The sequence below is a fragment of the Schistocerca nitens genome, chromosome 3 (assembly GCF_023898315.1).
Source record: "Schistocerca nitens isolate TAMUIC-IGC-003100 chromosome 3, iqSchNite1.1, whole genome shotgun sequence".
Classification (NCBI taxonomy): Eukaryota; Metazoa; Arthropoda; class Insecta; order Orthoptera; family Acrididae; genus Schistocerca; species Schistocerca nitens.
Genome location: NC_064616.1, coordinates 239,835,614 through 239,849,820, shown reverse-complemented (window position 1 = coordinate 239,849,820; position 14,207 = coordinate 239,835,614).

The window sequence follows — 14,207 nt, the reverse complement described above, 5'->3', positions numbered from 1 at the left end:
CCCAACAGAGTTCAAGCCGTCATAAAGAAGAATGTATTATATTGAAGCTAGGACAACTCAGCTCCAAGTTCATTTGGTGTTTTAAAACATGTACTAACCGTCGCCAGCCTATCCAGGTAATGAAACAGTGAAGTATTGGAAAAGCAGAAGTATGAATTTTGCCTATTTTCTTGCTATTGTTTAAATTGCTTCTTCAAATAAATATTACTCCACTTAAACAATGTTTGACTACACCCTTATACATTACGTTTTTAAAGGAGAAAAAGCCCAGTAGGTAACTTCCAGGAAGATAAAAAAAATTTGGCCAGTGGGGACCTTTAGAAAAGCACTTTAGCCGGCCGCGGTGGTCTAGCGGTTCTAGGCGCTCAGTCAGGAACCGCGCGACTGCTACGGTCGCAGGTTCGAATCCTGCCTCGGGCATGGATGTGTGTGATGTCCTTAGGTTAGTTAGGTTTAAGTAGTTCTAAGTTCTAGGGGACTTATGACCACAGATGTCGAGTCCCATAGTGCTCAGAGCCATTTGACCCAAAAGCACTTTCCATAATCAACAAACTCAAATACTAAAATTCTTAGATACTAAGCACAAACGTTTTATACAGAACATTTCACTTCACGAAGACCTCTTGCTTACTGGAACTTACTTTCAAAACCTATTATTCTTTGAACTAACTCTATATAGTCATTTAACAGATTCTACTAACTTGGTTTCACTCTCATTGAATTGTACGTAAGCAAACTTTTATTATAACACTTTGCAATGGTTAAGAAAACTTTGTTATTATCAACACAAAAACAAGTTAAATGGTGCCTCTTGATATTAACTTGGAAATTCATAAGTCTGTAAAAAAAAAAAAAAAGGTTACTCGGATTAATCAAACACCAGGAAGGGACTCTATATAGGTGTATGATTAGGATAAAATAACGGGGTGAACCAGTTTCTTTAAAGTTGAAACACAGTTTAAATTATTGGTCCACGCTGTACAAATGTAAAATTTGAAGAAAAAATCTTATCTGTTGGCTACAGGCTTGGGTGTGGCGGACAATTATGACGGCTACACTACCCACAGTACGGCCTGCAAGTATCTTCCTGTATGGGCTCAGTTTCTCTTCTTGGCGTCGTTCAATTTTACGTACAATAGCCCAACAACTCGCAGCTATGACGTAAGCCTTTTTCAGTCTTCATCCGAAGCATTTTTGTGCAAATTTGCAGGCAAAGCTTCTCCTGCTCCAAAAGGGTGTTGCCTCAATCGCTGCTGCCAGAGACTGTATTACTTACTTCGTGCGCTTGCTCTAGGCACCGCGCCAATCCGTCCTTACCACCTTTTCCACTCCTCAGAGTCATTTTCGTTTCAAACAAAAGCACACTGGCCTTTACATAACACCTATCTCTTACATTGTCCTTAGCGTGACCATTTCATACAATTGTCAAATTTACATCAACATGACTAGTTTATACACACAAATATTTTTAAATGCAAATGTTATCAGAAAATTATTTAAGGTAAAAAACAATTTAAATAGTATTTTACATACATTAGTCACATACAACGCAAAGAACTTCAATCTCCAGTATAAGACACTTAACTTTACAAATACATAAAATATAGTACCAGTATGCTAAAATTTGAACCATAAACAGATACTGTTACAAGTCCCCAACGAAACTGCAGCCGTCAGCAACCAAGTGTCCCGCAGCTCCTAAATGCGGATACAGTACGTTAATATTTTGTATTCTATATTAAAGTCTCGCAATTTGTTATTCTGCCAATACATGTCTGTTACTTTCCAAACCACATGTAAGCTTTTCTGCATTCCTTGTCCCTTCAGCACCCTACCATAAAGCTCCATATCTGCAAACACTCTACTCTAAAATAAATGATTCATTTTAATAGCAATCTTCCCCATCACTGAGAATGGTACTGGCAGTATTAGACCGTTCGGCAATAGGCGTGACCGTATTATATGACATGAAGATACACTATACTGCCCATTAGTTCCTTTAACAACTGGAAATCGAAGAAAGAGATTCCGTCTCATGGTGTCTGGAAATGTCAGTTTGTACAATGATTAATCAAGGCTAACCATGGGAATGTACATGAACAGGAAAGGTCGATCATGCTGTAGTCGTAACCCTGACAAGAGCTGACATTTCACACGATGACTGAAATACAGTGCGCGCCAGATTTACATATCATCAGGTTTCTCTGGATAACAAAAATATATATTTTAAATGCAAGCTTACAAGTTTATATCTTCTGATATTTTCAGTGGCACGAGAAACCCGGAGCGATAGTGGAACTTAGCTAGCCTGTAGGTAGCAGTTGACTCCGGGTTGCCGATTCGTCTCCCGATTAAATCACGAAGTCGTTTTGTTCCATGATCAACATGAGATGCTCTTACTAATTCTCTGATTGCATACGATCTCACCACGAGACTTTGCCAACAAGGTACATTGCGGTGGATACCTACTCTACGACCTGAACTTTAAATTCATCTCCCTTAAAAAGCCAATAAGAGCGTTCCTGACGGGTTCTGTTTAATAACTCGCTTCCAGAAGTAAATGATACTGTAGTTATTGGTATTAATTTCATTTACAACCCTAACTGGACGTTACTACAAGAAACCGTTCACTTTTACAGGTGAGTTCTCATGGAACTCTGCACATCTGTTAGATTTCCATTGCCTGGGTGGCCCTAATCGTCTACCTATCTTTACGTTCGTGGTTTTGTAATTCACAGTAAGAGACTGCTTAACGATTACCATATTCTTAGCGAAAGTTAATAATTGCGAATTAGAGGAGTTACATGGTACTAAGACACCCTAAAATGCTTTCATACTGCGCGGTTATAATTAAAGTTAAACTTTCAAACCGCTGTAGAAGTAACACCACTGGTCACAATGACATAAAATTGCAACGGAACATTATGGGAGAGGGAGAAAAGGTATGAAAACTAAAACTAAACTCCTTCCACACAGGCCAAGAAGGCCCAAAGGTACCGACTGGCCGCCGTTTCATCTTCAGCCCACAGGCATCACTGGATGTGGACATGGAGGGGCATGTGGTCAGCACACCGCTCTCCCGGCCATATGTCAGTTTCCGAGTCCGGAGCCGCTACTTCTCAATCAAGTAGCTCCTCTGTTTGCCTCACAAGGGCTGAGTGCAGCCCGTGTGTCAACAGCGCTCGGCAGACCGGATGGTCACCCATCCAAGTGCTAGCCCAGACCGACAGCGCTTAACTTCGGTGATCTGATTGGAACCGGTATTACCACTGCGGCAAGGCGCGGAAAATGTATAACAGAAGAAAAATAAATAGTGACAAAATGAAGCAATAGATGGCGCTGAAAGCATCATAATTTTATAGTGATCGACTACAAATGACAAATGAATCATACAGCAATGCCCAAGGTGTAGGTTTGGCGTTAAACAAATCAGTGTGCATGGGTGTACGGGTGTGATACTGCTAGTTACGTAAGCCCATCCACCACGGCAAGGCCATATCACATCGGATGGGAAAAATAAGTTTTTAACTGTCCTGAAGCCAAAAACCGCATAAAAATCATCAATGAAAATGAAATCGGATTATTAATTTCCGTGTGACTGGTGCAAAACATGTTCAGTTATTAATTTTCATGTGACTGGTGGAAAACAAGTTCAGTATACTGTCCACAGTTTTCTGCAACAATCTGAAATCGACAAACAGCATGTTCCACAAATCATCGAAGTGTTTCCGGGGTCACGTTCAGAATGCGCTGCGCAATGCGTGCTTTCAATGCAGCTAATTTTTCAGACAGCCCCACAGACAGAAGTCACACGGATTAAGATCAGATGATCGGGACGCCCAGGCTGTAGGGAAATGGCGGCTGATAATTCTAGCATCTGCGAAATCGCGCTTCAGCAGCTGATTAACTGAATTTGCAATGTGCAGAGGTGCTCCATCTTGTACAAACATGATCCCATCCGCACATCCACGCTGTTCGAGAGGTGGGATGACGTGGTTGGGCAAAAGACATTCATAGCGCTTACCAGTGACGGTTATAGGTAACAGGATCGGAAGCACCTGTCTCTTCGAAAAAATGTGGCCCTATGATAAATGATGCCGTAAACCCGCACCACACAGTGACCTTTTCAGGATGGAGTGGTACCGGTTGATTTGCGTGTGATTTTTCCGTTGCCCATATTCGACAATTCAGCGTATTGACGTATCGTGTCAGATGGAAGTGGGCTTCGTCTGTCCACAAAATCTCCCACGGCCAATCATTGTCCACTTCCATGGGAGCAAGAAATTCTAAAGCCAAGGTCTCTCCTGCAGGTTGGTCAACAGGGAGCAACTCGTGCACATGGGTAATTTTGAATGGATAGCAAAAAAGAATGTTCATAGGATTTTACGCACCGTGCTCACGGGTATGTCCAATTTTCGGGCAGTTCTCCGTGCACTACACGTTTGTACACCACCACTCGTCTCCTCCTACATTGCTGTCACCACTGCTTCCACTGACGTCGAATAAATTCATTTCCTCCCTCTACCAGGCTGCACACCAAAAGAACCCGTCTTTTCGAATTTACGAATCAGTTTCTCCAGACCCACGGCCGTCATAGGACCAACGCCCTTTTCAAACTCTTTAGCGTCCGAAACTTCTGCAGAGCGACGTATGCACAGTCATCATTCTTGTAATACAACTTTACAAGCAGAGCGCAACCCTGCATTGAAACTGTCACGGCGAACGTCCCAGAAGCGAAAGGAGGAAAAACCGTGTGCAATGGGTCGTGCGCATGACAGATGTATTCATCTGCATAGTCTGACACGTACAGCGCCATCGATTGATCAATTTTCACACTATTTTTTCTTCTGGCGTACGTTTCCTCCATTCTCCGAAAATACTCCGTTGCAATTTGACGTCATTCAGACCAGTGGTTTTATTTCTACAGCGTTTTGAAAGTTTAGCTTTAATTATAATCATCCTGTACACCCCAAGAGAAAGAAAATGTGCACCTCGAAGGAGTTATCCGAATGGGCCGGAAATCGCTAGATGAGTTTTACATATACACAAAAACAAATAATTACAGTTTCAGAAAAATTTGGTGATTTATACATGAGAATGATCTCTACAAGTTGATGAAGTCAATAATGTGTTGGTCCAGCTCTGATCCTTATGCTGTTAGTTATTCTACTTGGCACTGACTGATGAAATTGTTGGATACCCTACTGAGGGATATCGAGCCAAATTCTATCCAACTGGCGCGTTAGATCGCTAAATTTCCGAGCTGGTTGGAGGGCTCTAGGGGGGTTGCCTGTAATGTTCCAAACTTTATAATCTTGGGAGAGATCCAGCAAACTTTCTGGTGAAGGTACGGTCCAGAAACACGAAGACAAGCAGTAGAAACTCTCGCCTTATGCGGATGGTCATTACGAAACTGAAATGTAAGCCCAGGATAGTTTGCCATAAAGGGCAACATAATTGAACATGGAATATTGCCGACGTACCGCTATACAGTGAGAATGCAGCGGATAAAAGCCAAAGGGGTCCTGCTGCGAAAACAAATGGCCACGGGGTGGGCGGCAAACAGATTGGTATCCCACCGCTATCCAGGGCATCTCCAGACACATATTCGGCCTGTAATCTCTTTGACTGGAGTATAAATGTCTTCACTGTGAATCCCGCTTCGAACTGACTAGTGAAGACGTGTCTGCAGTCAGGATTGATGGTCTGGGGTACGATTCCTTTCCGTAGCAGGATCCTTTTGGTTGTCATCCGCGTCCTTACAGCACAGCGGTACGTCGACGACATTCTACGCCCCGTTTCGTTGTCATTCATGGCAAGCAATCCTTGGCTTTCATTTCAGCAAGATAAGGTCCACCCGCACACGGCGAGAGTTTCTACCTATTGTCTTCGTGCTTACCAAAGCCTACCTCGGCCATCAAGATCCCAGGATCGCTCCTTAACTGACAACGCTTGGAACATTATGGGCAGGGCCCTCCGTACAGCTTGGGATTTTGACGATCTAACGTGCCAGTTGGACAGAATTTGGAACGATGTCCTGCAGGTCATCCAACAACTTTACCAATCAATGCCAAGCGGAATAACTGTTTGCAGAAGGGCTATAGGTGGGCTAACGTGTTGCTGACTTGCTCGGTTTGTGAAGCTCTTTCTCCTCAATAAAGCATCCATTTTTTCTGAAGTGGTAATCAGTGGTTTGTCTGTACATGTCCATCACATCTAGCGATTTCCGTCCCATTCGGATAATTCTTTCGTGGTGCGTCGCTTTTTTTGTCTTATAGTGTGTTACCTGATTTCTGTTCGTTTTCCTTTCGGGAACATTTTGATAAGGTTTATTAAAATTTTAGCACTAATTAATTAATAGCTTACTCTTTGAACAAAATATCACACTTCTATTCAACTCCGTGTACCTGTACCTTGGCAGCACAATAGCAGTAAAATACAGGGGACAGGTAAAATAATGTTAACACCTGTACTTACTTGGGAATGGTTTATTAATAAGGGGTTGGACCTCCATTTTCCTGTAATACAGCTGCGATTCTTCTTGCTCTACTGGCATATAATGATTGTATAGTCTCTAGTGGAATGTAATGCCACTCTTCAATCAGAACCTCTTCCAACTCCCGTAGTGACGAGGGAGGCGGATATGCTCCGGAGTCTGCGCTCCGATATCGTCCACAAGGGTTCGATGATGTTCAAGTCCGGGGACTGTACTGGCCAGGAAAGAAGCTGCAGTTCAGTTACATGCTCCTCATACCACGACTGTACTGTCTTGGCTGCATGAAAGGGTGCGGGACAACATTTGAATCATGAGGTGCACCTGATCACCTAAGATGTTCATATAATCGTTGGGTGTAACACTGCCTTTGAGAGTAATGATGGGACCAGCAGAATACCATGATGTGGCTGCCCACACCACCACACTTCCACCTCGATGCTTAACCGCCGGACTCATGCGATCACGGTCGTAGCGCTTCTTTTGGCGTTCTCCAGACGTAAACCCGGCCCGGTGTTGGACAAAACGAAAACGTTGACTCGTCGGAGTATATGACGTGTTTCCATTGATCAGCCGTCCAGAATTTATACTAGTGACACTATGTTTTACGCTTCTTTGCGTTGGTTGTCGTCACTAATGGGTTCGATGTAGCAGCCCGTCCGTGAATGTTCGCTTTATGGAGTTTTCGGCGGACAGTGTTGATAAATACGGGGTCTGACAAATGGCTATTGAGCTCTGAAGTCATTTTAGCCGCCGTAGTTTTGTGCTGTTTTTACACAATTCGTGTTAGTGTACGACAATCTCTATCATTTAGTTTTGGATTGAGCCCACTATTACGTTTACACGGTAATGTCTTTAAGTGTTTTATTTAGGCTGTCATGACTGTTGACGCAGTTTCTCTTAAAACATTCAATAAGTTGGCTGTCTTTGTTACTGATGCTTCAGCTAATCGAGCCCCGACAGCCAACCCTCTACGGAGCTCTGTTAGGTCTTTCATTGCACGTCGTCCTTGGCCTCTGAATGCAAATACGAAGTATGCACTGTTCGTCAACAACCTGCACTGATCCCTAGTCCGTACTGAACACTCAAAGCCCGGCGCGACACGTGCCTTACCTGCGTTGTTGGCCGTCAAACACAACTATCCCATTACAACCACTGTTCACATTAATTTGCTTATCCCCTGTACGCACGTCTGTTGGTGTCACACTACAGACTGCTATATCAGCGAATGCCAGCAGCATTTGCGGCATGGAATAGTATATTGTTTCATTATGCTATTTTCATCAGTATAATAGGTACACAGGGTGGTCCACTGATAGTGACCGGGCCAAATATATCACGAAATAAGCGTCAAACGAAAAAACTACAAAGAACGAAACTTGCCTAGCTTGAAGGGGCTAACCAGATGGCGCTATGGTTGGCCCGCTAGATGGCGCTGCCATAGGCTAAACGGATATCAACTGAGTTTTCTTAAATAGGAACCCCCATTTTTTATTACATATTCGTGTAGTACGTACAGAAATATGAATGTTTTAGTTGGACCACTTTTTTCGCTTTGTGATAGATGTCGCTGTAGTAGTCACAAACGTATAAGTACGTGGTATCACGTAACATTGGGCCAGTGCGGACGGTATTTGCTTCGTGATACATTACCCGTGTTAAAATGGAGCGTTTATCAATTGCGGAAAAGGTCGAAATCGGTTTGATGTATGGCTATTGTGATCAAAATGCCCAACGGGGGTGTGCCATATATGCTGCTCGGTATCTAGGACGACATCATCCAAGTGTCCGGGCCGTTCGCCGGATAGTTAAGTTATTTAAGGAAACAGGAAATGTTCAGCCACATGTGAAACGTAAACCACGACCTACAACAAATGATGATGCCCAAGTAGGTGTTTTAGCTGCTGTCGCGGCTAATCCGCACATCAGTAGCAGACTAATTGTGCGAGAATCGGGAATCTCAAAAACCTCGGTGTTGAGAATGCTACATCAACATCGATTGCACCCGTACTATATTTCTATGCACCAGGAATTGCATGGCGATGACTTTGAACATCGTGTACAGTTCTGCCACTGGGCACAAGAGAAATTACGGGACGATGATAGATTTTTTGCACGCGTTCTATTTAGTGACGAAGCGTTATTCACCAACAGCGGTAACGTAAACGGGCATAATATGCACATTTGGGCAATGGAAAATCCACGATGGCTCCGACAAGTGGAACATCAGCGACCTTGGCGGATTAATGTATGGTGCGGCATTATGGGAGGAAGGATAACTGGCCCCCATTTTATCGATGGCAATCTAAATGGTGCAATGTATACTGATTTGCTACGTAATGTTCTACCGATGTTACTACAAGATGTTTCACTGCATGACAGACTGGCGATGTACTTCCAACATGATGGATGTCCGCCACATAGCTCACGTGCGATTGACTCGGTACTGAATAGCACATTTCATGACAGGTGGATTGGTCGTCGAAGCACCATACCATGGCCCGCACGTTCACCGGATCTGACGTCCCCGGAATTCTTTCTGTGGGGAAATTTGGAAGATATCTTGCTATCGTGATCGACCGACAACGCCTGACAACATTCGTCAGCGCATTTTCAATGCATGTGCGAACATTACGGAAGGCGAACTACTCGCTGTTGAGAGGAATGTCGTTACACGTACAGCCAAATGCATTGAGGTTGACGGGCATCATTTTGAGAATTTATTGCATTAATGTGGTATTTACAGGTAATCACGCTCTAAGACCATGCGTTCTCAGAAATGATAAGTTGACAAAAGTACATGTACCACATTGGAACAACCGAAATAAAATGTTCTAACGTACCTACGTTCTGTATTTCAATTTAAAAAACCTACCTGTTACCAACTGTTCGTCTAAAATTGTGAGCCATATGCTTGTGACTATTACAGCGCCATCTGTCACAAAGCGAAAAAAGTGGTCCAACTAAAACATTCATATTTCTTTACGTACTACACGAATATGTAATAAAAAATGCGGGTTCCTATTTAAAAAAACTAAGTTGATATCCGTTTGACCTATGGCAGCGCCATCTAGCGGGCCAACCGTAGCGCCATCTGGTTTCCCCCTTCAAGCCAGACAAGTTTCGTTATGTGTAGTTTTTTCGTTTGACGCTTATTTCGTGAGATATTTGGGTCGGTCACGATCAATGGACCACCCTGTATATGTTCATTTGACTACGACGAAGCAATGTTCATGAGAGTTTTTGTTTCAGCTCTGTATTTCCTGTTATATATATTTAAGTATGATGGACAGTGTGACGTAATGCAGGGTTGGCATAAGATGTGGAAAAAATGAAAGTGTACGTTATTTTGTGACGTTACGAATCACACCACCATACATACTGCGCTTCATTTATCTGCTTTCAGCAAGCAATTACAGTTCTGGACATTGCAGTCCTAACACCATGAAGGCGGCACGCAGTGAACTTCAAACTGGTGTGGATTATGTGAGATCCTGCCCACTCATCTCTTATGCGGTGCCTAAAGGATGCTGCTTTCTCGTATAGCTATACAACAATTCAAGAAAATCACATTAATAGTTTTTATTACCGTAAAGTAGATTGACAATACTTAACTTTGATTTACAAGAACGCGTCGCAAGCAGTTGGCGACCTGCAAACAATCAGTGTCCTTTGCTATATACAATGTCCGTGCAAGTAATGGATATGGATCACAAGTGACATCTCTACTAGTGTCCGTCATCTACTGTCCGACCGAGCCTGGCAGGAGCGGCGCATATATTCTCTTCGGCTAGAGGCCGCTCCTGTCGCCGTGCGGTCCTAGTAAGCGAGTTACTGGCCAACGTCGTCACACAACCTTATCTGCTCTTGCCTTCTTAATCTTCGTGCCGGCATCTTTCGTTACGCCGGAACAGATTATACCACATGCTCGGATATGCAAATGTTAAGCATTTCAGAGACACCCCACAAATTATATTGGTGTAACACCATGTACAATCCCTGTAATAGGAAAGACTACGCAGCGGCATTCTCATTGATGTACAGCATTTGAATACTGATGGCTTGTAAGAAGATCGCGTTATCCTTCATGTGTTAACGAGAAACGTCTAACAGATTGAGTTGAAATTCTACAGCACGAGGATCGTGGCCCATCAACACTGTAGTTTGCTACTCATGTTGATCAGTATTCAGTGACCGTATGAAACGTCCCCTTTGGAAAATTAATGAATTACTGTGCTGGTAACCCTCTTACGTTTTTTGATTTTCAACATCTGAGCAAAACTGAACGTTCTCAGACATTTCTCTCTTTACTTCTTCTGATCATCACTAAACTGACACACAATATTTTTGGCGCAACGCAATCTGACTTTCAATAATCCCTACAAAAGAATGGCCGTGACTAACAATAACCCATATCTTTCATAAATGAATTACCTCACAAAAACCGAGCGAGGTGGCGCAGTGGTTAGCACAATGGACTCGCATTCGGGAGGACGACGGTTCAATCCCGTCTCCGGCCATCCTGATTTAGGTTTTCCATGATTTCCCTAAATCGTTTCAGGCAAATGCCGGGATGGTTCCTTTGAAAGGGCACGGCCGATTTCCTTCCCAATCCTTCCCTAACCCGAGCTTGCACTCCGTCTCTAATGACCTCCTTGTGAAAGATTTTGATAGAGAACAAATAATGTTTTTACCTTAATAGTGTTCAAAAGTCATTATATATATATATATATATATATATATATATATATATATATATATATATATATATATATATATCAGTTCATGACATCCAGTCTCACAAATTTACTCTTTCTGATAGACACACGTCCAGATCATCCGCTCTCAAAACTCCGCCATCTCTCTTCCCACATCCACCACTGCTGGCGGCTCACCTCCAACTGCGCAACGCTACGCGCTGTTCACATCCAACTGCCCAACACAACAATACCAAATATTCCAACAATGTAAACCAGCCACAGACTGCACACAGCACAGCCAGTGATTTTGATACAGAGTAGAGATAGGTCGAACTCGTTCATTCCAGTGAACTACTTCATTCATTTCACTCTTTGCCGTGAAGCGTTCAAATTAAGTAGTTCATTCGTGAAGTACGGAAGCCTGTCGAAGTTGCCCAGTTCGCCGCTCAGCCGCAGCTACGCTCGCTTCGCCTCGCTCGTACAATGAAGCTTCGTAATATTTCATAATTTTACCAACAGATGGCCGAACTATGCAGTAACGTGCACGCAACGTTTTACGCTCTTACAGCGTCTGAGTTAACTTAAATAGAGCATGGTCGAAGGGGACAAAGGAAAGATAAAGAGAGAAGCCTGTCACATATAAGGAAGGTATTACATTTAATCTTGCTCGAAATTTTCTCATGAATCGTCCAAAAAAGTCTTTATATGCCAAATGAAATATTATTTGTTGTATTCATGAACTGAAAAATAGGGCTACCAATGAAATGCAGTCCAATTTTATGTTCCTAGTAAAATTTAATCCAAAACAGAATGAGTATGTTTACCACTGTCACAGTCTATATACCTACGTTAAGTAATTATTCAGAAGTTTTCCTGTAGATTTTATTTTTGTTGAGAATAATAACCCTCCAGATTTAAAACATAAACTGTCACCTGTAGTCATTGTTACGATTTCAGGTAAAATCCCCCTTTCAGTGTTATTAATGAACCTTTTATTTTCATGTTGGCTGTGCGTGCTCACACAGCCAGCCCCTTCGTTTATATCTTTAATATTCATTTGTCTGCAAGCGCTGCCAACGGTAGGCTACCCGTAGACGCGAAGTATAGCTGCACAAATAGTCACGAGTAGTGCCAGCACTGCACGTAGCAGCTGACGCTGCCTTCCCCTCGCCCCTCACCGCCCCAACCCCTCGTAAACCTATCGTTCCCCACAAACTCCGCGCGATTCGTCGACAGGCAACAGAGGGAGGACTGAAGTGAGTGACGTAGCGCCGATGTAGTGGGAGAGGGGAAGAGAGTGAGTTAACTAGAAAAAAGTGTGGAGTGTGCTATCTGTGAAGAGATTGAAGTACCAGTTCATTCAAATTGAGTGGTTAGTTCACACTTCACTGAAGTGAAGCGTTCATTTGAACGACTCATTCACGAGCTCCCCATCACTAATACAGAGCGCTACGTGGCGTTACTAACATAAAAACCTAAACAGCCTACTTACATGTCTTGCGAATAAGGATTCGATAGTTTGAGAAGGGCCAAGCAGTACTTTCTATGTACGCCTGCATGACTACTCTCAATTAATACCCAAGTGCCTGACTTTTTAATTTAAGTAGTTCGCAATTATGGTCCCTAGGTATTCAGTTGAACTGAGAGGCCTTACATTAGAGTAATTCACCGTGTCACCGAAATTTAACGAATTACTTTCAGCACTCATGTGGGTGACTCACACTTTTCGTCAGCTGTCACTTTTCTCTCCATACGGGTATCTTCTCTAAATCATATTTCAATTGATTTTGATCTTCTGATGACTTTACTACACGGCCGGCCGGAGTGGCCGAGCGGTTCTAGGCGCTACAGTCTGGAGCTGCGCCACCTCTACGGTCGCAGGTTCGAATCGTGCCTCGGAGATGGATGTGTGTGATGTCCTTAGGTTAGTTAGGTTTAAGTAGTTCTAAGTTCTAGGGGACTGATGACCTCAGTAGTTAAGTCCCATAGTGCTGAGAGCCATGAAACCATTTTACTACACGGTAAACAACTGCGTCATCAGCAACAATATAAGTATGGTGTTCAAATCGTCTTCTAAATCGTTTGCATAGATTAGCAAGGGAAGAGGGCCTATAAGATTGCCTCGGGGAACGCCAGATATCATTTCCATTTTACTAGACGACTTTCCGTCAATTTTTGAATACGATGACCTTTCTGGCGGAAATCACGAAATCACTCGCAAAACGGAGGTGATGCTCTACGTGCAAGTGGTTTAATTGATGGATGGTGCCAAAAGCCTTCTGGAAATCTAGTAATATGTAATGTATTTGAGAGCCCATGTCAACAGCACTCATTCATTGCTTCGTGTGAATAAAGCGTCAGTTGTGATTCACAAGAATGGTATTTTCTGAATCTGTGATGTGTTTCGATAGATTTCTTCGAGGTAATTCATAATATTCGAACGCAATACATGTTCCAAAATCCTACTGCAAATTGACGTCAGTGATACGAGTCTGTAATTCAGCTGATTAAACATATTTTCCTTTTATGAGTATTGGCTTGACCGGAGTAAGTTTCCACTCTTTAGATACGAACCTATCGTCAAGTAAGCAGTTATATATGACTGCTATGTATGTAATATCAGTATACTCTGAAAGGAACATAACTGGTATACAGACTTGGCCGGCAGACATGCCTTCATTATGTGATTTCAGGTACTTTGCTACATCGAGGATATCGACTTCTAATTTTTGCAACTGCACTTCGCTAGAATGCCGGAATATTTATTTCTCCTTCTTTGGTGAGGGAATTTCAGAAAACCGTTCCCAGTAACTCCTCCTTAGTTGCAGTCACCGGTCCCAATACCATTGTTAATGCGCAGTAATGGTAATGATCTTGCCTTGGCGCTGGTACACTTTACATTAAAATCTCTTTCGATTTTCTGCCAGATCTCGAGACAGATTCGTGGTGGAAACTATTAAAAGCATCATACATTGAGGTAAGCACTAGAGTTCGAGGTTCTGTAAAAAATCACC